Consider the following 27,957-nt stretch of genomic DNA (forward strand, 5'->3'; position numbering starts at 1 on the left):
GCACACAGGTATGTTTGCCGGTGCCTCGCCCAGGCCTGGAGATGTGTGGAAGTGAGGCATCTGAAGTGTTATACAAACACCCGTTCCAGAGAAAAACTCAAGAACGGTTTCAAGAGCTTTTTCCCTAGACAGCTTTTCTGCACTACCAGAAAAAATTATTGCCCAATCTGTTCCCTACCGCTGTGATGTTCATACTTGATGATTAAAAAAAATTGCTGTTTTCCCCAAGATGCTTGAAAGGTCAGCTCCAAAGTAAAGTGTAACTACCTTCAGCTATCCTGAGCACAAACACCTGGGCAAACACTTTTATAGGATCTAATGACAATATGGGGTTCTTTATTTATTAGTGTCCTACTTTACAGAGGACAGGTGTCTGCTGGAAGGACTGCCGGATGATAGTTCTCTGTTTGATGGCACCTCCTGTGCAAAGGTAAGAGCTGCATCTCTTTCCCTGTCCATTTTTGTCTCTGACCCCATTCACCACCACTGGCATGTGACTCTCAGAAGGTTTTCCACAAGGGAATGTGCCCCTTAGGTGGAAAGCAGTTTCCCCACCCTCGGTTTAATAGCAGAGAGACATCTGGTATGTGTGGCACCTCTGTATTTCCCTGACCTATTGCTCAACTGATCTTTTTGCCACCCCGGGAAATCTCTACATCACCCTAACTCTCCACTCCAAATTACTGCAGCCCAGACAGATTTTCACCATTAAAGAGAAGTTGAGAAACTAGGCTTTGAGTGGATCTACACACAGGAAAAAACCTGCTATAAATAAGTCAGAAATTAGATCATTATGACAAACAAACAAACAAAAACACCCTATGGAAAAACACGTATAAAAATTTCCTGCTCTCTTTCTCCAGCTGGTGTTGCATGTTTATAGTGCATTCAAATTGTCATTTCTTTACTAATGTAGCTGAGTCCTTTGTGTGTGTTTTTTAATGGTTGTAGCTTTCATGGATATATAAACTTTCAGAAGAGCTTGTGATCCTCCCATTTTTACGAATAAAATTGAAACGAAGTCTTGAACTCCAATGCCTTCAAATGCTTTCAAACACCTTGCTTCAAATTTCCCTTTCTGTGATCAGCAGTGGTGGTATGTGCCTATTGATGTTGGTAGAACCAACAGTAGTGCAGCCAGACCCATGGAAAGACAATGCAAGAGCCAGTGACTGGCCGAGCTAACCAATTATCATTTTGCCCCTACCTCCTTCCTGTTGATATCTAAGAAGGCAACAGAGACTACGGAGGAGGAAGCTAACAGAGACAGTGGTGGAATCGACGCACATATAAAAAATGCTGTGGAAATGCTTTCTTAAAAAAATGTTTTGAAAAATACAATGAATTTTGCATATCTCACTATCGCCATCTGGTGTCACATTTGTATATTGCACTGTACAACACATTTAAAGTGTTTGAGTTGCAGCTGTATAGCTGAGTCCAGTATCACTGTGTAAGCATCACCACCTGTACTGGATGCAAGTAAGAAGACATGAGGTGAGGGGCTGGCTGAGGGAAGGCTGAGGTTGGTGGGGCAGTGCCCCACTTTCATTAATGGACCGGCCTTCACTGGTGTAACTATATGTACATAGCTGGTCCGCAAGTTTTACATGTATATGTGCTCTTTGTAGAACACTAGCCACATAAGTAATGATGAGTGTCTAAAGTGGTTCCTGCCGTCATCATGTCTTTAATGTATGTATGGAGAATGTCTAAAGGGCCTACAATGAGTGGAGAATTAAAAAGAAAAAAGGGCCGGCCCTTAAAAACCAGATCTCTGAAAGTCTTCCTCTAAATTGATTTCAATTTTCCTCCTTTCAAATGTGTTTGCTGAAATCTTAATGACTTTGACCCCTCTTCTCCAACTCGTTATGTAAATGCATTGGCTCTTCTACACTGACACAGGAGGAAATTTGAGCGGGTGAAAAAGGTGCTTGGAGTTAAAAAAATTGTTATTGGCATCTAAGAGAAAGTGTTGTCAGATTCGGTTAGGATCATCACATTCCCGCCTTGATTCCAGCTGTCATACATACAAGATGAGAATGCAAATGGGCTTCCATTATACATACCAGGCTCCATCATGGCGACTTCATCAGCTTGGTTAAAATCATAACAGTGCAAATGCAAATTTGATCTGCAGGAACAGTAATGAGTGAAAGGGCAACAAAAAAAGGTCTCCCAAATGTCCAGAAAATTAGGGGGGGAAAGTCTGCTACCAGGGATTTTCATTTCACTTCTGAACTTTGCTACTTTATTCATATTACCCTAGTATTCACAATTCACTGGCATATTGTGGCTAGAGCATTGAAGTGTGCTTCGGAAAATGTGACTTCCAATCCCGTCTCAGCCACCAGTGAAAGTCAATGGATGGACTTGAACCAGTCAATCTAAGCTTAAAACTATCTCACAGGGTTGCTATCCACCAATTGCTGGAAACCACCGGGGGGGGGGAATCTCATGCTCTGTTTCTGCTTGTGCATTTCCCACAGGCATTGGTTGGCCACTGGGAGAATGCTGAGCTAGGTCTGTCATTGGCCTGTTGCAGCAGGCCCTTCTCACGTTCAAATGAGGCTAATATGAGGGCCACATGTTCTGAGCTCCTTCAAAGAAGGGTAGATTAAAAATGACATATGTATAAGATGTTTCCCTTCAAAAATGAAGACTACAATTTCTCGCAGAACTGTAGGTATACCAACTGAATGGAGGCTTCTTTTTAAATTTCTCTTCCGCATCATAACTTTGTTCAATTTCACACCAAAAGTGGTCTTTGTGGTGCTAATCTGCATAACATGATGGGCTCTTAAACTCACTGTGATTTGATATTCTAGGATTCCTTTCTTGTATGTTTCGAATTGGATTTTCACATTGTTTCCTTTTGGTGTATACACATTGTGAATTAGCTGGCCATTCATTATATTTGTGCTTCTGAACCTGTATACTCCAGAGGGTTCCAGAGAAGAGCCTGACATAACTTGAACCCCAGCTTTGAATTCTCTTTTTCTTCACCCCCTCTTCCAGTCGACTCTGTTCAGGAGAAGATAAAGGGTTGAGTGTTTTGAGGGAGCAGGAGATGTTTGGATGGCTGTAGGTGCTGGAGCTGGAGGAGCAAAGAGATAACGGGATATTAAAGTGGAGAAATAACGGAGGCAAGGCCACAGAAGTCTTTTCAATAAGGAGCATGTGGTGGATCTGGGAGCAGGGAGGAAGTCAATCACATGATCCAGAGGGAAGGAAGAAATACAGGATGTTGGCAGCAGAATGCTGAAGGGAACACTCACAGTGGTGCCTAGACCTAGCAGAGCATCTCTTACTAGTGTTCTGGCATAAGTCACTCATCTCCTTATGCCAGGGTGATGACTTTTTCAACCACATTATTTTGTGGGCAACCTTCTGGGGTCCAGATCTTATAAGCCACTGCCTCGGTATAACACTTCCAGTTTAAGTAGTTATCATGGGTACAAGGATGCTTGGCATCTCTCTTTTTGAGAAGACCTATTGCTTCACATTTCTTTCTCAGTTAGGCTGGGTGTATTATAGAAGCATTACAGCTGACAGAACACTTTGCCAAGTACACTTGCCTTTTCTTTCTGTCACCCAGCCTTATTAAATTCTCCCAGCTGCTAGCTAGAGAAAGTGTTTATTTAATCTAATTAGTGATTAAAAGGACGTGTCTCCTTGTCATTATTCAGTGGTTCCCTGTCAGGACTGTAAACACCTGTGTATGAAGAGCATCATGTTATGTTTCTAAAATGGGAGACTGTCGATGGAAGATCTGATATATACAAACAGAATTAGAGTAGTCAAGCATCCCACTTTCACAGAAGCCAATCAGATGCCTATGGGAAGCTTACAAGCAGGTAAACTTCATTTTCCCTGCTTGTGATACCCAACATGTCATACTTATTATTATTATTATTATTATTATTATTATTATTATTATTATTATTACCCCACCCATTTGGCTGGGTTTCCCCAGCCACTCAGGGCGGCTCCCAACAGAATATAAAAAATATGAAAAAACATCAAACATTAAAAACTTCCTTAAACAGGGCTGCCTTCAGATGTCTTCTAAAAGTCAGATAGTTGTTTATTTCCTTGAAATTTGATGGGAGGGCATTCCACAGGACGGGCGCCACTACCAAGAAGCTTCCCTATAAGCTCACTTCTCACAATGAGGGAACCACCAGAAGGCCCTCAGAGCTGGACCTCAGTGTCTGGGCTGAACGATGTGGATGAAGATGCTCCTTCATATAGCCTCCAACACTGGAGGTGGAACATATCAATCACAGTTAGTAACGAATGATAGCCTTATCCTCCGTGAATTTTTCCAGTCCTCTTTTAAAGACATCAAAGCTACCAACAATCTCTGTCTCTTGTAGGGAAAGAGTTTCCTGGACAATTGGGGTCTAAAAAGAAAATGATAAGGATCTAATGTGAAAGCACCTGTGCTCATCTGCCTAGAAAACAATCTGGTCAGCATGAGCGCTTATCACACATGTGCAAGAGCTTATTTCTCATTCCAAGCCAGACAATCGATTTTCATGAAAATGAAGCTCAGTTCCAAACAAGTCATACACAGATTCGTATTTGGAACCTCAGTGACATCACCAGCGCAGTACTGAAAATTGATTTGGCAGAGGAAGGATTTGAACTCAGCTATCCTCCTAAGTACAACCCTTGTGTCTCCAAACTACACTGAGGCCTGGTTAACATCAAGAGATGGTTGCTTTTTCTTCCAGCATCTATTTTTCAAATGAATGTATCATTTGAAAGCACACTCAAATGACAAGGGTTAATAGTGCTGGTTCCCACATTAAGATGTCCTCTGGAAGACTCAAGTTTGTTCTGAGCAAAATAAAAAAGAGGACATTCACCAACATGAAACATACACAATGAAATCGCCAGCCATAAATCCAGTACAGACTCAAGTATGCAGCTCAAAGCACCATGTTCTATCCATCACAATTAAATATCAATATGATCTGATGGTAGTATCAAAACAAAATAACCATGTAGGGTAATAATGATTAGTATTATTAGTAATATTATTAAATTTATTACCTGCTCTTCATCAGCAGATCCCAGGACAGGTTACAACCATTTATAATTAAGTATTAAAAACAGTTAAAACCAATTACAGTTGAAGGAATAGGGTGGTTCTTGAAAACACACATATCAGGCATCAAAGGTCAAGAGAAAGAGATGTGTCTTCAGCATTTGCACGAGAAGATTTATTAATGAAAAGACAAGCAAATCTATACAATATCCCTTGAGTGGCATAAGGATAGCAGATGTGTCAGTGAGAAAACAATTCTGGGAAATTGTGGCTCAAACCACATTTCCTATTATGCTATAAAAGGTGCAGTTATGAATAAATTAATTGGCTTTAAAAGGGCCACAAATCTCAGCTGCAGGAATGCCTTTTCTTTAAAAGGCATATAAAACTTATAGCACAATTTATGCATTTTCTTCTACCATCGCAAATGTTGCACATGGTGGAGATGGTGTCAGGAACGCATTAAGAAACAGCAATGACAAAAAGCAAACTCATTTATACACCTCTGCTCTGAACTGCTGTTTCTCATAACCAAAGCTGGCTCAGGAACAAAACAGACTAGATGTGCAAAATAATTCCATTATGGAACATGTCAAAAATCCATCCTGCCCTGATTCTGCCCACAAATAGGACAGGCATGGATGACTGCCATGATGAAATCTCAAAATGATCTTGGGGTAGCAGCAAAACAAAATCAACACGAGGAGCAATGCTATACAAACATCGCTGAATGGTAATGACTGGCCAGTTTATTTCCTGTAATAACTGAAGCTTGAGACAAAAGAATATTGATCTGTAAGAAGGCAACACCAGTGCACTCATTGATGCTTGCTGCCTGGAAGGAGTGTCCTCTCTTGTGGCAGAGCAGACCCTTGTTTTCATTTCTCTGTGTGGTGTGCTACTGTGGTTTTTGTTAATTATACTGCACCATTGGTGTGCCTATCACAGGAGCAGGGCAAGTCGTACCACTAGACTAAATGAGGCAGATGCTAGAGGCAGGGCGCAAAAGTTTGTGTGCCATGCAACCTGGCCTGTGCTCCCCCCCCCCCCCCGGGACGTGGGTGGCGCTGTAGTCTAAACCACTGAGCCTCTTGCGTTTGCCGATCAAAAAGTTGGTGCTTCAAATCCCCAAGACAGGGTGAAGGTAAAAGGCATTTCTGTGCACTCTGGCTTCCATCATAGTATTCTGTTGCACCAGAAGCAGTTTATTCATGCTGGCCACATGACCCGGAAAGCTGTCTGTGGACAAATGTCGGCTCCCTCGGCCTGAAAGCAAGATGAGGGCCACAACCCCATAGTCGCCTTTGAGTGAACTTAACCGTCCAGGGCTCCTTTACCTTTTTACCTTTTTTACCTGTGCCCTCTAAGCTAGCCTGCTACTCTCAGGTGCAGTTGAAGGTGTTGTCCCATCACCAGTGTTGGGTTTCTATTCCTCTCACCATGCAGATATCATGTCTGTGTTATGCATTCCAGGACCGACTGTTGGAATCACAGGAGCGGATGTTTACTGTACTCTGTTTCCGTTTGTTTTTGCTTTCAGTTCTGACTTCTCTCTGAGGAAGACGAGAGAGGAGACATGTTTTCTTTTGTTCTGCTTTATGCTTAATAAGGGACGCGGGTGGCACTGTGGGTTAAACCATAGAGCCTAGGACTTGTGGATCAGAAGGCTGGCGGTTCGAATCCCGTGATGGGGTGAGCTCCCGTTGCTCGGTCCCTGCTCCTGCCAACCTAGCAGTTCAAAAGCATGTCAAAGTGCAAGTAGATAAATAGGTACCGCTCCAGCGGGAAGGTAAACGGCATTTCCATGCGCTGCTCTGGTTTGCCAGAAGTGGCTTAGTCATACTGGCCACATGACATGGAAGCTTGTAGGCCGGCTCCCTTGGCCAATAAAGCGAAATGAGCGCCGCAACTCCAGATTCGGCCACCACTGGACCTAATGGTCAGGGGTCCCTTTACCTTTACCTATGCTTAATAAACATAGCTTAGTGCTTACAACTGCATCCTATCTCTGACTGCGTTTTATCTCTGCTGGACTCTGGATGTGTCCTCAGTGTCTCCAAGGCATGAGTCACTATAAATCGTCAGGGAAGGCTGTCGCAAATCCCTAGAGCTGCATGCCAGTGGGAGGGACAGGCTGGAAACGTTCCTGTCATTTGCCTGGGGGTCGTCCTAGCCCCCGGCCAACCCAACAACCAGTGCTTGTGAACAATGCAACTGCCAGTCCTGTCAACTTCTATACACAAAATGGAGAGTCAGTGCTGTATAGTGGTTAGAGTATCAGACTGGGAGACCAGGGCTTGAAGTTCTCTGGGTGACCCTGGGGCAGGGGACACACTCTCTCCCAGCTTAATCGACCTTGCGGAGTTGTTGCAAAGATTAAGTGAGGAGAACCATGTACATCACCTTGGACTTCAAGGAGGAAAGGTGCGATACCAAATAAATAAATATGTAAGTAAGCAAGGAGTGACATTCTGTCTTTTGTCTCAGGAAGCAAAATATTTCTAGGCCAACCCTGTAGGTCTCTCAGGACAAGCCCAGGCAGCTGCTTCCCAGAATCTAAATTCAGCACTTATGCTCTATATCACTGGTGAGAAATGGATGGATGGATGGATGGCCAAAATATAGGCACGTTAACAAAAAATAAAGCAGATTTTTGGTGGCACCCCATTCGCCCTAATGGAACAACCTCCATTGCTGTAGCCCACAAAAGCTTTTTCGATAATAAAAATGTGCTTGCCACTACGGTGCCATGGGACACTTTGGTTATCCGGTCCTGTGCCCCAGCATTCATTTGGTTATTCTGACCCCCTTTTTCATAGATAGATAAGAGTTCAGTGGAAAGGTCACTTCATATTCAAGCAAAGAAACAGCCATTCCAATGAGCAGCCGAACAGTCTGTTGCTTACAGTTGCTACATACGTCATTCAACGATTTCATCTTTCCTCATAAGCCTTCTGGCCTTTCTTGTTTTTGTAAAGGTGAAGGGTGAGACAGGCAGGAATCTAATCTCTTGCTTGCTACTGGTCACTGTGAGGGCATGAAACGTGGAAAATTACTGGCTACCAGTCTACTTTCTGATATAAAGAGCAGCACAGAAAAATGCAATATCTCTGGAATTTTGTACGTCCTAAGTTGTGCTTATTTCCTGCTCTGGTGATTGCTGCTCTGTGAGGCGATTATTTGGGTCTCCTAACAGCTCTCAGCACGCTTAAGACACTACATCTCCCAGAATTCTTTGGGGAAAACTATGACAGTTTAAAGTGGTATCATAATGCTACAAATGTATGGTGTGTATGTGACCATAAAGAGGATAATCGGGGTGGCTGCTGTGAGGGTTTGATTAGCTGCTTGTGCGTGAAAACGTGCTCCCTCAGAGTTTGTGCGCCCCCACAAACCTCCGTGTGTGACGGAGCTCCTCAGACATGTCTGCTCTAGTCACTAGTAGAGTCCGACAGTGGCTGTCTGCGGAAGCGTTTCCAGCAAAGAAGTTCCTTAACGGAAACGCGTCTCCTGGACTCACGGCGTGACAGTTTCCTGCGAGGTATGGGTCTCCCTATGGGAGACTCCGATACCTCACCACTGTTCTCGCTGGAAGCCTCCCTGAGCATTCCCTCAGAGACCCACTCCTCCCCCTGCTGGTCCCTGCTTCAGCAGTTGAGTCTCTTTCATCCTGCCTGAGTCCCTCCACCACCTGATGCTCTGATGGCAGTTCCCTGACATCCACCTCCCCTCCAGGGCCCCCCTCACCCCCTCCCAATTCCTCCCCCCTGGGAGGTGAAGGGCTAAAACCCCGAAACGAATCTTCCTCATCTTCTGACGTCTCGAACAATTCTCTCCATCGATCGTCGTCCTGGCCAGCTGAATCCTCCTCCTCTTCAGAATCTGGGAACCCCTCCAACTCCTCTTCCTCGTCGGTGGTGGCAAAGTATTCCCTTCGGAACCTCGCTACAGGCTGAGGTTTACGTGGGAACCTCTGATGAAAAGTCTCTATTAAAACCTCGTCATTGACATCCTCTGCCCTAACCCAGGTGTTTTCCGACTCCGGTTCCCCTTCCCACATTACCAAATACTCTACTTGATCTCCCTTCCACCTGGAATCGAGGATCTCCGCTACATGGTAGCTGTGTTCCTTCTCCTCCATTGCTGGTCCCCTAGTGACCCTCCCCTCACTGTCTCCTCTATACGGTGACAGCAACGACCTGTGAAAAACTGGGTGCAGCTTCATGTGGTTCGGTAACCGGAGCCTGAAAGCCACTGGATTGACCTGCTGTATGACTTCAAACGGACCCAGCCTTTTGGGTCTTAATTTCTTACAACCTCCTTTGAATGGCAACCCTTGGGTTGACAGCCACACCTGGTCCCCCACCCTGATGCTTTCACCTTCCCTTCTGTTTTTGTCTGCTTGCCTCTTATATTCCTCCTTAGCCCTGTTTAAGTTGAGTTGGAGCTGGCGATGGATCGCTTCCATTTCTTCCACGAACTGTTCCGCAGCTGGAACACTCCAGTTCTCCCCCTCCCCCCCTGGGAAGGCTCTGGGATGGCACCCGTGATTAGCCAAAAAGGGGCTCATCCCCGTGGACACGTTCTCTGCATTGTTGTAGGCAAATTCTGCCAACGCCAGCTTCTCCACCCAATCATTCTCTCTGTCATTAACATAACACCTCAAATATTGTTGGAGAACCCCATTTGCTCTTTCCGCCTGCCCGTTGGTTTCAGGATGACGGGCCGTCGAGAAATTAACCTCTACATGCAGTAAGCTCATGAGCTTCCTCCAGAACCTGGAAGTAAATTGTTTCCCTCGGTCTGAAACCACCCTCAAGGGGGCGCCATGCAACCTAAACACATTCTCTACAAACAATTTGGCGGTTTCTTCTGCTGTAACCGCATGTGAGCAGGCTATGAAGTGGGCCATTTTAGTTAACAGGTCTACTACAACCATGATGGCTGTTTTCCCTCTAGACCTTGGCAGATCAGTCATGAAATCTATTGCCACTGCTTCCCACGGTCTCTCAGGTGTGGGCAGTGGTTCTAATAAACCCGCCGGCGCCTGCCTCTCCCCCTTGGCTCTTTGGCATTGTTCACACCCTCTCACATACTCCCGCACATCTTCCCTGACCTTGGGCCACCAAAATTCCCTGGTAACCAGCCACATGGTTTTGTGTTGCCCAAAGTGCCCTGCTGTGGGGCTATCGTGCAGCTGCTTGAGTACTTTCTCCCTCAATTCCCCTTCAGGTATATATAACGCTCCCTTATAATACAATGCCCCATTTCTCTCCTCAAAACCACCGGGTTTGTCTTCCTCCCCTCTGAGATCCCTGAGTTTCCCCTGGGCGTATGCATCCTGCACCGTACCCTCTACCAATTCCCTTTGCCCCACCAAAGTCGCCCCACACACCCAGCGGTCCTCTGGAATGATATGGGTTTCTTCGGGTGCTCCCTCCCCCTCCAAATATTCAGGTTTGCGTGAGAGAGCGTCCGCCCTAACATTCTCTGGGCCTGGCACATAACAAATCTCAAAGTTAAATTTGGAGAACTCTTGGGCCCATCTCAACTGCCTTTGGTTGAGCACTCGCGCCGTTCTCCAGTACTCTAGATTTTTATGGTCCGTGCACACTTGCACTTTATGTTGTGCACCAACTAGCAGATGCCTCCATCTCCGGAACGCCTCATGAATAGCAAGCAGTTCTCGGTCGTACACCGTGTAGTTCCTCTCGGATTTGTTCAGCTTCCGCGAGAAGAAGGCACACGGACGCCACTCCGACTCCTCCTTCCCCGGCTGCAGAAGAAGCACCGCCCCTATGGCTCTGTCAGATGCGTCTGTTTCAACCCTTAGCTTCTTTCGTAAATCCACATGCAGAAGTTGTTCTTCAGAGGCGAAGGCCCTTTTCAGTTCCTCAAACGCTCGCTCCGCCTCCGCCGTCCATACAAACTTCTTCTTACTGCTGAGACAGTCAGTGATGGGCGCCGTCAGATGGGCGAAGTTGCGGATGAACTTACGATAAAAGTTTCCAAACCCTAGGAACCTCTGCACATCCTTCTTGGTTTTGGGTGTTTTCCATTCCAGCACTGCCTGTACCTTGCCGGGATCCATGGCCAATCCCTTGTCTGACAGGCGGTACCCCAGGAATTCCACCTCCTTGGTATGGAACCGACACTTCTCCAGTTTGACCCACAGCCTGTTGGCTTGCAGTCTGCTCAGCACTTCTCTGACGTCTCTCACATGTTGCTCCTCATTCTCAGAATACACCAACACATCATCTAGAAAGGCAACGCAATTCTTGTAGAGCAAAGGGCCCAGCACGTGGTTCATAAAAGATTGAAAACACGCGGAGCCTGCTTGTAATCCAAATGGCATAACGAGGTATTCAAACGCCCCCAAAGGGGTAAACATGGTGGTTTTCCATTCATCCCCTTTCCTTATGCGTATCAGGTTGTACGCCCCCCTTAGATCCAGCTTTGTGAAAATCTTTCCCTTCCTCACCATGGTCAAAATATCATCAATTCTGGGCATAGGGAACGCCACCGGTTCAGTCACTGCATTCAGCCGCCTAAAATCACATACAAGTCTCGGCTTGTCCGCATTTTTTTTGTCCACAAAGAACACTGGGCTCCCCCCTGCTGCTTTGGACTCTCTGATGAAGCCTCTCTTCAGGTTCTTGTCAATGAACCCTCGCAACTCCTGCATTTCCCTGTCTGACATGGCATACAACTTGCCCACGGGAAGCTGTGCTCCAGGGAGTAAATTGATCTGACAATCAAAGGGTCTATGAGGTGGTAGTTGGTCAGCTTCCTTCTCGCTGAACACGTCGCTGAGATCTGCATACTGTGGTGGTACCTTCACCTTCCCCATTACTTCAGTCCCTGCTAGGGTGGCTTGGGCCCCTACTGAACCCTTCTCCCCTTTGCAGTGTTCTAGGCAATGTGCTGAACCAAAGGACACCACTCTTTGATGCCAGCCAACCAGCGGATCATGTAGAGCTAGCCAGCTCATTCCCAAAATAATGGGAGCGCCTCCCAGGGTGGCCACATTAAACGCTATCAGTTCTGTGTGCCTTGCCACCCTCATTATCATTGGGACAGTCTGCAAGCGGACTCCTCCTCCCAACAACTCCCTGCCATCAATCGTGGTCACCTGCAGGGGGTTGCTTAAAGGGATGGTCTGTATCTGGTGTTCAGCAGCAAACTCCTTGCTCATAAAATTGCAGGAGCTGCCTGAGTCCAATAGCGCCTTTATTTTTAGGGGATGCCCATTCTGCAGCTCTAGCGACACTTCAATCACTAGAGCAGGTCGAGGAGCTTCTGGCACGGGCACTTTCACTGCTCTTTGGCCTGGCTGCAGTGCCCCAATTGTGGCAACCAGGCGTTGGCTTTTCCCTGCTCCGCTCCCCCTTCTTCTCCCCCCTCAACAGCTCCCACCATCCCTTGCCATTCCTTCCTCTGGGGGCAGACTCTGGCAAAGTGGCCTGGCTGTTGGCAGAGATAGCATTTCCGGGGGCCCTTTCCCTCCTTCTTAGCTCCCTCGCTGGTTTTTGAAAATGCGCGCGCGCGCGCTGTTCCGATTTCCATCGGCTCTGCCGGCGGGAAAGCTGGCTCAGGAATGTCTGGAATGCGGAACTCCTTCCAACGTTCCCCTCTCCCTTCCCGCCTCTCCAAGGCTCTTGCCTCCTGCCGCGCTCCTATGGTCAGCGCAGATTTGGTCAGCTGATCCATAGACTCCGCCCTGGGGCTCCGTGCCAGCTCGTCTTTCACCCCCGAAGAAAGACCTTCTTCAAATAGCATTTGAACGGGTGCCGCCGATAAATCCCAACTCAGTCTGTGAATCAGCATGGTAAACTCAGTCCAATATTCACGGACAGATCGACTCCCCTGCTTACAAGCCATTAGCTGTCTGCGCACCACCCCTTCCTCAATATCGCTGGAAAACATGATATCCATTGCACGAAAGAACTTCATTGTGTCCTTTAGTATGTCATTGTGCGTTGCCATTAGGGGTCGAACCCAGTCTCTAGCCCCTTTCTCAAGATGCCCAATTACAAAAGCAACTCGCGATTCCTCATCAGGGAACTCATCGAACTGCACATTAAGGGCATATTGCATCTCTGTCCTAAAAGCATGGTAGTCCTTGGGGTCCCCCCCAAATTTCTGCACCAATCCTGGTACCTTTCTGGGGAATTGAGTGGCTCTCCCCTTCTTGTCTGCATCCTGAGCCCTTCTCTCCTCCAGCCTCGCCGTCTGCAGGGCCAGTTGAACCTCCAACGCTCGGTATCTATCTTCCAAGCTTGGACCAGCTCCAGCCCCTGCTCCTCCGGTTCCGGTTGGTTCGCTCATGATGCCTTCTCTTGCACAGGCAGCGTACAAAGACTGTCGGACTGCTGTGAGGGTTTGATTAGCTGCTTGTGCGTGAAAACGTGCTCCCTCAGAGTTTGTGCGCCCCCACAAACCTCCGTGTGTGACGGAGCTCCTCAGACATGTCTGCTCTAGTCACTAGTAGAGTCCGACAGTGGCTGTCTGCGGAAGCGTTTCCAGCAAAGAAGTTCCTTAACGGAAACGCGTCTCCTGGACTCACGGCGTGACAGTTTCCTGCGAGGTATGGGTCTCCCTATGGGAGACTCCGATACCTCACCACTGTTCTCGCTGGAAGCCTCCCTGAGCCCTCCCTCCTGCTCGCATTCCCTCAGAGACCCACTCCTCCCCCTGCTGGTCCCTGCTTCAGCAGTTGAGTCTCTTTCATCCTGCCTGAGTCCCTCCACCACCTGATGCTCTGATGGCAGTTCCCTGACAGCTGCTAATAGAGTCACTGACATAGGATGCTGCCTTGCACCCAGTCAAACCTTTGGGCCATCTAATTCACTTCTAACCAACAGCAGCTTTGGGGGGTTTCAAGAAAGGGTCTTTTTCAGCCCTACCTTGAGATGCTTGGGATTCAACCAGGGATTCACCCTGGAGATGCAAGGCAGATGCTCGGTCACTGAGCTATGGTCCTTCCAAGAACTGTTGTACTTCACAGCGAGATAGGCGTGCTATGTCTTCAGAACCACAGACCGGTTAAAAAGCTGGTGCTCTTTTTGAACAGCTGCTGATTCATTAATAAACATTGCACTGCAGAGCAGACTGTAACCTGCTTCCTGTTTTGCACAATGCTTCTCTTTCACCTAAGAAGTATCATAGGGTTTCTGTATCGTGACAGAAAAAGGCTGGAGCAAAACAGGACAGTAATTGAGCTGCTTGAATGATGTTAAATGTAGCCAGCTATTCTAATCTTCTGCTGGTTTCAAGTGTAGCACCTTTCTCCTGTCATTGCTGAAAGTGAGAGTCCTCTTGCATGCACGAGATTTCATTGCTATATTCACTGACATTGTTTACAGAGAAGCAGAGCCAGTTGCATCATTAAGCAAAACTGGGCAACAGTTTGCTGCCTCTCTGGTCCCCAGTGCCACCCAGTCACCACTTCCCACCCAGCCACCCAAATCATATATGGCTTTCCAGACACCCCTTCCTGTCCTCCTGTCTGCCACCACCTTTCTGCACTGCCCAGTTTTCTCCCTGTCAATTTATTTGCCACTGCTAGTGCAGCAGTAGACAACCAGCCATTTCACAGTCTCTGGCTCCTCTTCCTTTCTGTTTCATGCTAAGAAGTGTCAGGGATCCTTCAGAGACAGGCGCTCAAGACAAGGTGGTTCAGAATATTGCCTGCACCACCACAGCCTTGCTGCTTTGGCTAGAAATTCTCTTTTACATTTAATTTAAAGTTACTGGAGTGTTTTAAATACTTAAAGGCCTATTATTATTTTTTGAAGAATAATTTCTATTTTTAAAAGAATACTGATGCCATCCCCTGGGCTATGTTACCCATAATACCTTGTTCTGAAGGACCCCAGTCCTTCCTCAGTGCAAGACAGGTGGACTGGGGTCTAAGACATAAAGCAGTTGATGGGTGGAAGGGGGAAGTGGCAATATCTGCAACCACACAACACACACACATACAATTTGACAGTTTGGCACAGAGACATAAAAATATTCCTTCCTTCCTTTTTTAAAAAATATACCATGCTGGGAGTTTTACCAACTTTCAGAAACTGGCATTCTTTGCCTGGCCTTTTCTGCACATACAGACCAAAAGGCATAATGGAAAACAAGATCAAAGATACCGCTGTTTTCTTTTCACTCCAAAGGATTGCTTGGCTAAGCTGTGCGGCTCAAGGTTATGTAACAATTCTGTCAGTGCAAGTCAGTGACTCTTGCTCTTTTAAAATCCCAGCAGAAGAATTAGGCTATAAAGCTGCACTTTATTTGAAGGAGCACATTTTCAAGATTCCCATAGTCAAGTAAACATTGAGCAGATTCCTGAGACTGATTCATTTTCACTTGGACAGGAGTCAAGAACAGTTACCTAACAATCTTAAACGAAAAACAAATTTATCTTCCAACTCTTTTTTCCCTTTCAATGGCTAAAGTTAACACAGTGCATAATTAGGCATAATCATGTTGTATCCTTCTCCATCCTATCTCATTGTAGGGTTTTGGTGCAGTACAATGAGGTCATGTTAACACTAATCCATGGGTGGGTAGACTTCAGGCTTTCGGGATCTACTTTGATTTTTTGTTTTAATGAGAGAGAGAGAGAGAGAATCCTGAGACCATTCAGCTGGAGCTGTGTGAAAAACTTGTTTCATTAGGGATAACAAATGATGAAGGAGAGGATACCTCTGAACAGATGCTCAGCCCTGGGATTCCTTATCAATGCTAGAACTGAGCTCACAGTCCCATCACACAAAAATCGACTTCTGGATGTATGCATATTTATGCAAACCTTCCCCTAATATATGCATTTTGCACACATAATTGGTTAGACAACTGCATGGCAAAATTCAGAGGAGTGCAAATTACAAAGGAGTTACGTAGCTTGTCATTGAAATGCAAACAAATAATAAATTTCTCTTCCATCTCTACAGTCTAAAATGGCAGTATCCCCTGCCTCATCTCACACCTTCTACTACTTCATTCCACTGTATACATTGACCAGATCTATTTCTGCCCTTTTAATGGCTTTAAAAAAAACAGAAAAATATATAAATCCATGGAGGCAACACCTATGATTAGTTGTTAGTTGTGATTAGAACCTACACTTTCATCCTAAGAAAGAAAGAAGAAGAAAACTGAGGTGATGGCTTTGTCTCTAGTCTTTTATTTATTTTTGTGAAATAAATAAAATAACCTGCCTGACTGGGAGGATTTGTATATGAATGAACAACTCGGTGTTGTTGTTGTTGTTGTTTATTTTGCAGAGGAGCATTCCAGCAGCCAGTCCTTACCAGCCAGTCCAAGGTGGACATAATCTGACAAGGGACACATCACACAGGTCTGCTGATCATATATATCCTCTCTAAACAAGTTGCTGCCATTGCAATGGTATCAATGCATTTTAGAAGGTTGTTATGCTTGGAAGAATTTGTTGCCTCTCATCCAAATCTATTCCTCATTGTTGCTCTGATTAAAATTAGATAAGACTGTATATTTACCAAGGGCCGTACAAACCCAAAGCACACGAGGATGATCTGTCAGCTGAGGCCACTGCAAACAGTAAACTAATGACAGGTTGAGATTAGAGTTGCTATTCCATTGTCTGCAGAGCAGACTTTCTGATTACTCCTGATGCCTTTTTATTTCTGCCCTGCTGCGTAAAAGTGATAAGCGCCCATAGGAAACAATGAAGAAATCCAGGGACGTAGAGTAGTTGCGATCATGCAGTAGCTTCTCTTTCTCTACTCCCCCAAAAAGATAGAAGTAAAGACTGGGTGTTCATGGTCTTCTCAATTCAGGTCTTATTTGGTGTTGTAAATCAGAATAAATTTGCGAATGGACAAATGGGAAAGGAAGATTCTAGTCAAACTGGAAGAAGAAGGAGGAGGAGGTATGTTTTCCAACTCTATCAAGAGCCCTGAAACAACCTTTCCTTACTTCCAGAGAATCAGCAGGTTTTAGTGCAGTTTGCACCAGCTGAGATTAAATCCATGTTGCATGGGTGTTCTGCAATGGCACTCCCACCCCCAGAGAGATCACATTGTTCTCGTATGTGTTGTTTATCATCTGCTGCATCTTTTGGTTGTTTTGCTGAATCTGCAGCTGCAGGTTGGGAAACGATGTTGTTTTTCTTCACCTAAATGACCTCCAAACATATGCCTCATCATTTCTGACCTGTGTTTTAGGAATCTGGCAGATGTGAACACATAAATGCTTTCAGCGAGCAAACCGTGATCCAAAGCAGGTGACACCCCCCCCTGCCCACACACACACCTCTTTCTTGGAGAGCTTGCCCAATGCAAAAGTTCAACAAAAGTTTAGTTCAGTTGCAAAAGATTAAAAATAAAAATTGAGATCACCTCAAACATTTTAGATGGAAAAAATTAATGCAGGAGGATTTAAGGTGTGTTTCCTGCATCTCATGAACAGATGCAACGCAGGGTCTCTTTCTTGTTGATCGTTCTTATCTGCCACAAATACTTTCACACACAAAAGCACACTCAGAGGCATGTTGTTTGAAAGGCAGTTGCATTCAGTGGCAATCATAAACCTGACCTAGGTTGATCTTCAAACTATTGAAGATTTCTTCTCACTAGTTGTGTGTGTGCACATGCACAACATTCAGTTATGCCCATTTGTGCAATGGTTGCCCAGCGACGCTTCTGGTTTCTCTTCTCCACCCTGCAGCCCATCTGTGTGCCCCCAGAATCTGCTCTGAAGGGTCCCCCAATGCTTTGAAGCAGATTTGGGATGTGTGGAGGAGCCTTCATTGGTGGGGAGGAGAAGAAAAAGCTCCATTGCACAAGCAGATGTTGGATATCACTCATGGAATTTTGTAATTTTAATATAATACAGTGGTACCTCGGGTTACATACGCTTCAGGTTACATACGCTTCAGGTTACAAACTCTGCTAACCCAGAAATAGTACCTCAGGTTAAGAACTTTGCTTCAGAAATCGTGCTCCAGGGGCGCAGCAGGAGGCCCCATTAGCTAAAGTGGTGCTTCAGGTTAAGAACAGTTTCAGGTTAAGAACGGACCTCCAGAACGAATTAAGTACTTAACCCAAGGTACCACTGTAATAAATACACAGAAGCAAGTATACTGAATGAGAAATTGCATCAGGATTACAAGCATTATTGCATGCAAATTTGGACTCTATTAAGCTCTATTAAGACCACAGGGAGTGGTCATTAGGAGTTTTGGAGCAAGGTGCCACCAGTAGGCAGATGACACACAGCTCTACTTCTCCGAAACATCTGAATCAGAAGAAGCTGTCAAAGCTCTGGGTTGGTGTCTGAATGCAGTGCTTGACTAGATGCAAGACAATAAATTGTGCTGGAATCCTGGGAAGGTGGAGACACTTTGGGTGGGTGGCTCCCATGTCCGGGAGCTGGGAAAGCTGTTCTGGATGGGTTTGAACTCCCTCTAAAGGAGGGCCAATGTCAGAGACTGGACTGAAGGGGACGAGGTTGAGGAGGAATGGTGGTGATCACACACACACACACACAAACACACCCCGCCCTTCTCCTGGAGCTTCCAGAGAAGAGGAAGGCAGAATTGAATTACAATAGTTGTTTGAGGAAGGTCACAGCTAAGAGACAGGTGGACAGAAGAATTGGGAGGTGTTGAGAGAAGAGAATGGGGAGACAGAGGCAGAGCACCCAGTTGACATGTTATCGCTGGAGACATAATTTCTGACACACACACACACACCCTTTCACCCAGAACCCAGCATGCATTGAAAGTGGAAGAGCAAAGGACTCAGAGACAATTAGCCCCTGGCGGCCATTGTAAGGGGAAGTGCTGTTGTTAGGAGGGTGGGAGCTCAGTTGGAGCAACGCCATTAACCTTAGAGGCAACATACATGGGCCTCTTGCTGTGAATACTGAATAAAGACTTGGTAAGAGCTTCCTTGTCTACACTTTGGCTGTCTGCTGTGAGGTGGGGCAGAAAGGATTGGAGTCACAGAAGCCTGACAGCCAAGTATCCTCAGTGACCAGGAATGCCTTTTACCAGCTTAGTCTTCAGCTGCAGCTGCTCCTGGGCAGGGGTAGCCTGACCACTGTAGTTCATGCATTCATAACCTCAGGGCTGGATTACTGCAATGCATTCCGTGTGGGGCTGCCCTTGAGCCTGGATAGCAAACTCCAGCTGGTGCAGAATATGGCAGCCAGACACCATTGTTAAAACACCTACTACTGAGCCAGGTTCAAGGTCCTTGTATTAATTTACAAAGCCCTGAATAGGTCCAGGGTACCTTAGGGACCACCTGAGCCCTTATATCCCAGCTTGTATCACCGAGATTATCGGTGTTGATATATGAATGTTTGTATCCATTACTTGCCTAGAAAATTGCATTGCAAAATCAAGTGTATTTTTCAAAGGATAGTTTTGTTCTGGTTCTCATATTGTTTTGGAAAGTGCAAATTGGTAAAGGTTTGCCTCTAAATGTGAACCAGTGGCGTAGCGTGGGGGTGCAGGGGGGGCCGGCCGCACCGGGCGCAACATCTGGGGGTTAGGGTTAGGGGGGCGCAAATCCACCGGGTAGGGGGCGCAAATTACTTGCCTTGCCCCGGGTGCTGACAACCCACGCTACGCCACTGATGTGAACAGAGTTAAATTTCTCCACCATCCCTACATGATGATGTAGCAGCAAAAGCCACTTAAGGGGAAATAAGGGCCAGTTGGGTGTGGTTGCCCAACAATGAGACAGAAGGATCTGTGTAAGGACAGAGGTGGAGGCTTCTCAGGAGCTGCCTGGATTGAAGCAGCCACCTCCTGCTTAAGCAGAATCAGGATGGGGTGGAAGGGAGAGGACTGCTGTTATCTTTGCACAATGCATAATTGGCTTGTGGGATTCAATGGAATTCAGTCTCACAAGACGTGGTGATGGCCTTTGCCTTAAATGGTTTTCGACGGAGATTAGACAAAATCAGGTGCATCAGTGGCGATTACTCACCATACCTAAATGGAACATTCATGTTTAGAGGCAACATATCTCTGGATTCCAGATGCTCCAGCAAACCACAGGGGGAGGGCAGCCGCCTTTTTGACCTCGTTGTGGACAATTCAGAGCAGAGGCAGCCAATGCATTGTTGGACTCCATCTTCCATCAGCCCTAGCCAGTGTTAGTGTGATCAGTGTTCAAGGATGATGGGAATTGTAGTCCAACAACATCTGGAGGGCACCTCCCCCTTGTTTAGGATGCTGAACTGAATGGGCCTTTAGCCAGACCTAGCATAACTCTTCAGTATTTATTTTTTTAAAATACATTTTTAACCTGCTTTTTCAGGACACGCTGTTCTCCCAGGGAGGTTCATAGCACAACAACTACTGCTACAAGCAAACATCCTACCCATACACTCACCCCACTAATATATAAGCAGCAGCAATCAAGATACTTTAAAAAACATTTAAAGCACATGGCTTCTCTCAAAGAACCCTGGGAAACTACAGTTCCCATGACTCTTGGAGGGGGGGACCATGTGCTTTAAATGTACTGACGTAACAAAATGTTTAAAAGCACATCACATTGAAATTAACCAAACACATCCTGGAATAAAAATGTATTGAGAACAAGCAATGATGTGGTCATGCTTATTGTCCTAGAAAGGGAGAACCAAAGAGTTGGGTTCACAATCTATTTTTTTCTGTTCCCGGCGATGGAGTCAGGTCCTTTTACAGTCTGGAATTAACAGTCTTACGTGGGGCTCTTAATGCATAATTATTCACTTTATTCAGCAGAATGACCAGGGGTGAGTGAGCCTTCCTCCTCATTCTGCTGAGGCAGAGGAACTAAATGTCTGCCCCCCCCCCAAGTCCTGCCCTGATTTGCACCACCATCCTGCTCTCCATCCTCAGACCCTGTCGCAATTTGTGCTCGAGCAAAGCCAGCCTTTCTCAAAGAGGATGGCTATGAAAGCAGTGCCTCCTTCCTTCCTTCCTTCCTTCCTTCCTTCCTTCCTTCCTTCCTTCCTTCCTTCCTTCCTTCCTTCCTTCCTTCCTTCCTTCACAAAAATTGGCATGGATCATTTTCAAGGCCTAGGTTCGCTTGAACGCAAGCAGACACATTTTTGTAAAGCTTCCATATCTATGAATCAAAAATCAATTCCTTTTGCCTCTGACAGGTTTCTCCCAAAAGAAAGTGCAGCGGTGCACAAGAAGAGATATGGATCTGTTTTTACAAGGCTCTTCAGGTATTTTATTGTGATCATATCTTGGCAGGCACAAGCATTTAAGACAAAGGAACAGGGCTCTGGAAAAGGATCATTGGCAGCTGCAGAAAGACCAGAAGGAATTCCAAGTGCTGCACTGAGCATTCTGGGAAAAATTGCAAGAGCAGCTCAGAAACATATGAATCTGCCTTTATACTGGGTTAAATCATGGGTTCATCTAGCTCAGTAAGGTCAACAGTGACTGGCAGAAGCTCTCCAGGATTTCAACAAGGAGATGCCTGGGACATTCTGGCATGCAAAGAAGATGTTCTAACACTGAGCTGTGGCCCTTCGCCTTACGGTTGGTCTCTTAGCACAATAAACTATGGCAATTTCACTGGAAATTATGAAATGAAGAAAAATGAAAGTATACATCCCATACATCCTAAGGATTGCCTTTGTCTTCACCCTTCGTGGCAATGGTGTACTATTTAAGCAACCCCTAGCGGGCTTTCATACTGTGGATCTTGTAGATCGAAATGTGGGCAATTCTTTGTTCACCGAAATCACTGAGAGGGGCAAGATGATTGGGAGATTAGTGCAGTGCAAACGCAGCAGCAGGAGCAGCAACTTGGCTCCACCGGTGCATTTGCACCACAATGACCCCTCTGCTGCCTCACCTCACTCTGCCAGGAAAACTCTCCCTCACCTTGAAAGCCATTTCTGGCTCTGGTGGACCTCCACCACAGACTCTCCTCCTTTCTATTAGATTGCCGTGCCTGATCAGGGATGATGGCATCCAGAAATAAGGCCATAATTTCACCACCTCTGCAGTACTAGGACCAGGGCTTTTTTTCAGCCGGAACTCACCAGAACTCAGTTCCGGCACCTCTCAGATGGGTGCCATTGTCATTATAAGAGAACAAGGGAGGCATTTGTGGTGAGTTCCGGCACCTCTCTTTCCAGAAAAATAGCACTGACTGTCCCATGGGACTGTTCCAAACACTTTACCGAGCAGGTGAGTTTTGAAGAGAGATCTTGCATAAGGTAGTGGGTCACATTAAGCCATTCCAGTAGACAGGTCCAGGCATAAGAGGCAGTAAGAGAGAAAAGTCATTTCAGAAACAAGAACACCTTTGGACAGCTGGATAATTATTATTATTATTATTATTATTATTATTATTATTATTATTATTATTATTATTATTTATACCCCACCCATCTGGCCGGACTTCCCCAGCCACTCATTTATACTTTCTTTCCATGAGCCTGCAATTTAATACAAAGCGCCTTAGATTGTTTATGCACCAGAAGTTTTATCTCACACCAAGATCTCATAAAAAGGCTTTTACCAACATTAAAGGAAATCCTCACACAAAGGACATGCATTAGTCCAGAATCAGGGTAACAATAAAATGCAGAGCGCCCAACTCATAAACACTCGGCACCCTTATTAACTATGCATGGGCTTCCTGCAAATATTCAATTGAATTGCCATATAAAACTGGAGACTTATGTGTTGGTGAGTATGTAGGTTGTTGGGATGCTATGAATAAATAATGGGTTAAGGTTCCTTTGGAGAATTCCTGAACATTTAAATCTTGGACCTTTAAATTATGAAGCCATGATAATTGTGCTTCCCCCAAATTTAATTTTTCACTCACTGACACGTTGCTCAGAGCCCTGTAGCTGCACAACCTCACTTTTACTCCATTGGATCTGCAGAGGAATCCTGCTCAGCCCATGTCTACTCATTCTGGCAGAGTAGGACAGTAAAATGGAGCCACCAAGCTGTGGATGGCCCACTAGCCAGATACCTGATCATCCCCGCAATTGCTTTTTCAGCCCTTAATAAAAACTTAGGAGGATGAGCACCTATTGGGTCATAATACGTGTAGTTGGAGGATCCCTGGCAGCTAATAGATTGAGGTTGAATCCTGACAAGACAGAAGTACTGGTTTTGGGGGGACAGGGGGCGGGTGGGTGTGGAGGACTCCCTGGTCCTGAATGGGGTAACTGTGCCTCTGAAGGACCAGGTGTGCATCCTGGGAGTCATTTTGGACTCACAGCTGTCCATGGAGGTGCAGGTCAATTCTATCTCCAGGGCATCTGTCTACCAGCTCCATCTGGTATGCAGGCTGAGACCCTACCTGCCCATGGACTGTCTTCCCAGAGTGGTGCATGCTCTGGTTATCTCCCACTTGGACTACTGCAATGCGCTCTACATTGGGGCTACATTTGAAGGTGACTGGGCTAAGGTCACTCAGTAAGTCTCATATCTGAGCAGCGAATTGAACGCTGGTCTCCCAAGTCCTAACACACCACTCTGACCACTACGCCAAGGTGGTTGAACTGTCCGAGAAGGCCATATTTTTGTGATGCCTTCCTTTTCTGCCATGACAGCCAAAAAAAAAAAGGTAGTTGAAATTCTAGAATGCAGCCACATGTAAATGTTTTCTTGTACAGCAGCAAGGATATGGAATTGCTACTTCCAGAAACAACTCCTGCTGACCTGCCATGGTTTTATAGCCACAGGAAGCAAACACAAAGCGGACGTTGCAAACCATTAAAAGAAGAAAAAAGAAAAAGAAATCATCCAGATGAGCCGCTTTGCTGGAATAGATTCCTCCCAGCACATTATCTTCCAATTTACAAAACACAGGCATTACAGATTCTTTGAGCATATTCGAGGAAGCATGAAAATACAAGACGAATGTCTGCCGTAACACAGTGGCATCTTAACAGGTAGAAGATGCTGACATCAAAGGGAGTTAAAGATGTGAAACAGAAATGTAGACAAGGCTCCTTGTAAATATTTTGTGTAGCTTCCCTTGATGATGACAAGGTAGCTGACTTTTTGTGCTGTTCTGGCTTTCCTGTCTCTCTGGTCCTGTGTGTTAGTCAGGGGTGCCATGCAAGCTTCAGGTGCTGAAATTTCCTTTTCTGTACAACTATTATTATTGTTATTATTATTGTTGTTCCTGCCAACCTAGCAGTTCAAAAGCACGTCAAAGTGCAAGTAGATAAATAGGTACCACTCCAGGGGGAAGGTAAACGGCATTTCCGTGCGCTGCTCTGGTTCGCCAGAAGTGGCTTAGTCATGCTGGCCACATGTTGTTTTTTTTTTTTTGTGTGTGTGTTTTAATAATATTTATTAAAGTTTCAAAGAAAAGAATTACATGAATTTTAAAAAGAAAAAAAGAAAGACAAAAATAAAAATAAAAGAAAAAATACAAAATACAAAAAAGATAAAAAACACTTAAAAAAATACATCAGTCTTTCCATACCTTACATTCATTTCCTTGTTTCCCTGACCTCCTCACGCCTCCCTTTTTTGTATTCCAATTCAGTTAGTTAATTCAGCAATTTCTTTCCCGCTTTGTTTTTATCTTAGTCCTTTAACATAATATATTATAACTTTGGATTCTCACCTGTTTACAATCCATTTTTACATACACCTATATAACATTGCTGCTTAAACCACTTAGCTTCATTCTGACATCATTCTAACATTCATTAATTTTGCAATATTTCTGTAAATAGTCTTTAAATTTCTTCCAATCTTCTTCCACAGACTCTTCTCCCTGGTCTCGGATTCTGCCAGTCATTTCCGCCAGTTCCATATAGTCCATCACCTTCATCTGCCATTCTTCCAGGGTGGGTAGATCTTGTGTCTTCCAGTACTTTGCAATGAGAATTCTTGCTGCTGTTGTGGCCACATGACCCGGAAGCGCCGCAACCCCAGAGTCGGTCACGACTGGACATAATGGTTAGGGGTCCCTTTACCTTTACCTTTTACAACTATTATAGGTGCAGGAATCTTGGAGAAAGACCAGGGCTCCTTGGTAGAGCATCTCTTCTGCATGTGGAAGGTCCCACAACCAATCCCTGGAGTCCCCAGGTTAGGAGCTCATCTAAAATCCTGCAGATCTGCTGCCAGTCAGGGTAGACAGTATTTAGCTAGATGTACCAATGGTCCAACTCAATACACAACAGCCTCCCAGGCTCCTATGCCCCCCTTCATATACAGTCACCCTAATGGCACCTCTTCTCCTTAATTAGCTGGCATGAGATTTATGGCAGAAGACCTTGGTATTGGGGGCAGACAACTGTAACGTTGGGATCAGAAGGACGGTTACATCAAGCAAAGCTCAGACAAATAGACTCATTCACAAGATAGCAGGAATCTAGGAAGCATCTATCTCAGTATTGTCTTCTTCTTCTTTTAAATTTTTATTTATGCTTCTCAGGTTCATACATTTCACTAATTTGACAATCTTTTTAACATTTCAAAACTTGACTTCCTTCCCCCCTTTTCTGCGGTTCCTTAAATTTCTTTTTAATAACTTGTGCATACCCAAATTAACTTAATTTGCTCATTTATTCATCTGCTTTAAATATATACTCTTATAAAACTGCAAGTTATTACAATGACCCTGCCAATGTTCTTATCTGTTTACAATTTATCTGTAAATATTCAATAAACCATTTCCATTCTTTTATTTAAAAGTTTGTTATCTTGATTTCTTATTCTTCCGCAAAGTCTCACCATTTCTGCATATTCCATAAGTTTTTGTATCCATTCTTGCTTTGCTGGGACTTCTGCTTCTTAACATTCTTGCCACTGTAGTCACATACATGAATGAGTTTCTATACAGTTTAGGTAGTTCTGTCCCTATAATTCCCAAAAGAAAAACTTCCAGGGACTTTTTTAACAAATGTTGTTTTAAACATCCTTTTCAATTATCTCAATATTGTCTACACTGACTGGAAGCAGCTCGCAACGGTCCAGGCAGGAATTTCTCCCAGTCCTACCTGGGAGATGCCCAGGATTGAACTTGAGACCTTCTGCATGCAAAGCAGATGTTCTACCACTGAGCAACAGCCTTTGCACTATCATGTTAAACATGGCCTTCAGAAAATGGAAAGGACTGGCAGAAAGTTAAGACTGAAACAAAGTGAGCGTGGCTGCAGATGTTGCTGGCTTTGATTTGAAAAGGAATAAGTGTGCTTCAGTAGGTTAGTTGTTTTGTTTTGCGAAGCATCTTTAACAAAGGAAACTGTTTTGTACCATACCTCATATCAGAAAGGTTCTGTGTTCATTGTTTCCAGATGTATTTTGAGGGTGCGTCTAGGCAAGGCATTGAGAGATCCACGATCAAATCTCCCCCCTTTTTATACAAGTTTAACAGCTGGCACAGAAAAGCCTGAATATTAGTGGGGCGGAGGTCAACTTGTTCCATGTTGCCAGTTTCCTGGTAAATATCTCCCCCCAAGTGCAATTTGCCCAGCCAATCAAAATATGCAAGCACCATTACTGTATGTTTTTCTAAGCAGCAGCTTGCCCTAGAGTAATTTTCACTGGGAAAACCATGCAAGACCAAAGGTTGAGTCCTTTCCCTGGCACTATGGTCCTGAACCACAGGAGCCAACTCCTACGGGTTGAGGGGTCTTTGTCCCCCCCCCATAAAATATTTGAGGAGGCCAGGTCCCCCAAAGTTGATGGGTATTTCCATTCAAATGGTGTGTGCACACTGCATCAAGTGATCAATTATGTGAGGTGGGGCTTACCTGCTCCCCCCAATATTTTATTCAAGTTGGCACACATGTCTTAATCAGATTATCCTCATGCTGCAACTTGTCATGAAAAATAATTAAAAATAATGGAAGGAGCAAGCAAGCAGTTCTCCTAATATCACATTTAGTTTGTCCCCAATGAGATGTTAATGCAATATACATGTTTATCTGTTCCAGATTTCTCCACAATGATGAGAAATCCTCCAAACCTCTCAATGCCTTAGGAAGAAGTTGGACAAATAAATCTACCATCTCTACCAAAGGCTTCATTTTCAAAAGATGCACTTAAACATTTTAATACAAATGTTCATAATAGGATCAAGCGAGTAACTTCTCTGTTTTCCCTTACACAAATAACAGCCACTTTGTAAATCTAAAATGTAAAATCTTCAGATGTTGTTTGCTTTTGAGGCTTTTCCTGGCTCAGTTAGAAAGCTGGATGTTAGATAGATCTCTTTGATCTCTCTGCCAGGATGTAGGAATGATGATGGAATGCAGAAACACATACATTAAAAAAGAAAACAATATCAAAGTCTCTCGGTTTCATTTAATGATCCCGAACAGTGGAAAAGGGCCTTCCCTGTGAAAAAATATGGTGCCCCTTACATAGTTGGTGGCAATGGTAGCTGGTGCCCATTCAAACTGGCTGGGCCAAATTCAGAGTATGTGGAGATGGAGGAAATGAGAGGCATAGCCAATTAATCCTAGGTTCATCCCCATCCTCCCTTCTGCTGAGTTCTACAAGGGCAATACTGAGACTCAGCTATACTGAGGCCAATAAAACGTTTTAAGTGTGTTTTAAGTGCAATGTACACTGGGACACTAGATGGCAATGGTGAGCCTTATGGAAAACTCAATGTATTTTTAAAAACCTTTTTAAAAAAAAAACATTTTCAGAACGGTTTTTATATGTGTGTAGATTCCACCTAAGACCACATTCACACCATACATTTAAAGTACTGTGGTGCCATTTTAAACAGTTATGGTCCCCCCCAAGGAATTCTGGCAGTTGTTCAGGGTACTGGAGGCCCCTGTTCCCCACAGAGAGCTAGAATTGATAGAGTTCCCTGTGAAGAGGGATTGACCATTGAACCACTCAGAACTGTAGCCCTGTGAGGGGAATAGGGATCGCCTAAGAATTCTCAGCA

At 45.0% G+C, this 27,957-nt stretch overlaps 1 long non-coding RNA gene across 2 annotated transcripts; it reads left to right on the forward strand.

The window, feature by feature from the left end:
- Positions 1-27,251, forward strand: LOC308570302. 2 transcript variants are annotated; one of them, XR_014001101.1, is made up of 4 exons: positions 1-430; positions 16,342-16,415; positions 21,206-21,274; positions 23,768-23,961. It is a non-coding gene; the product is annotated as an uncharacterized lncRNA (long non-coding RNA). The 2 variants fall into 2 exon arrangements; XR_014001100.1 differs by lacking the exons at positions 21,206-21,274; positions 23,768-23,961 and adding an exon at positions 26,987-27,251.
- Positions 27,252-27,957: the final 706 nt, after the last annotated feature.

This window comes from Podarcis bocagei (assembly GCF_964188305.1).
Source record: "Podarcis bocagei genome assembly, chromosome: 12".
NCBI lineage: Eukaryota > Metazoa > Chordata > Lepidosauria > Squamata > Lacertidae > Podarcis > Podarcis bocagei.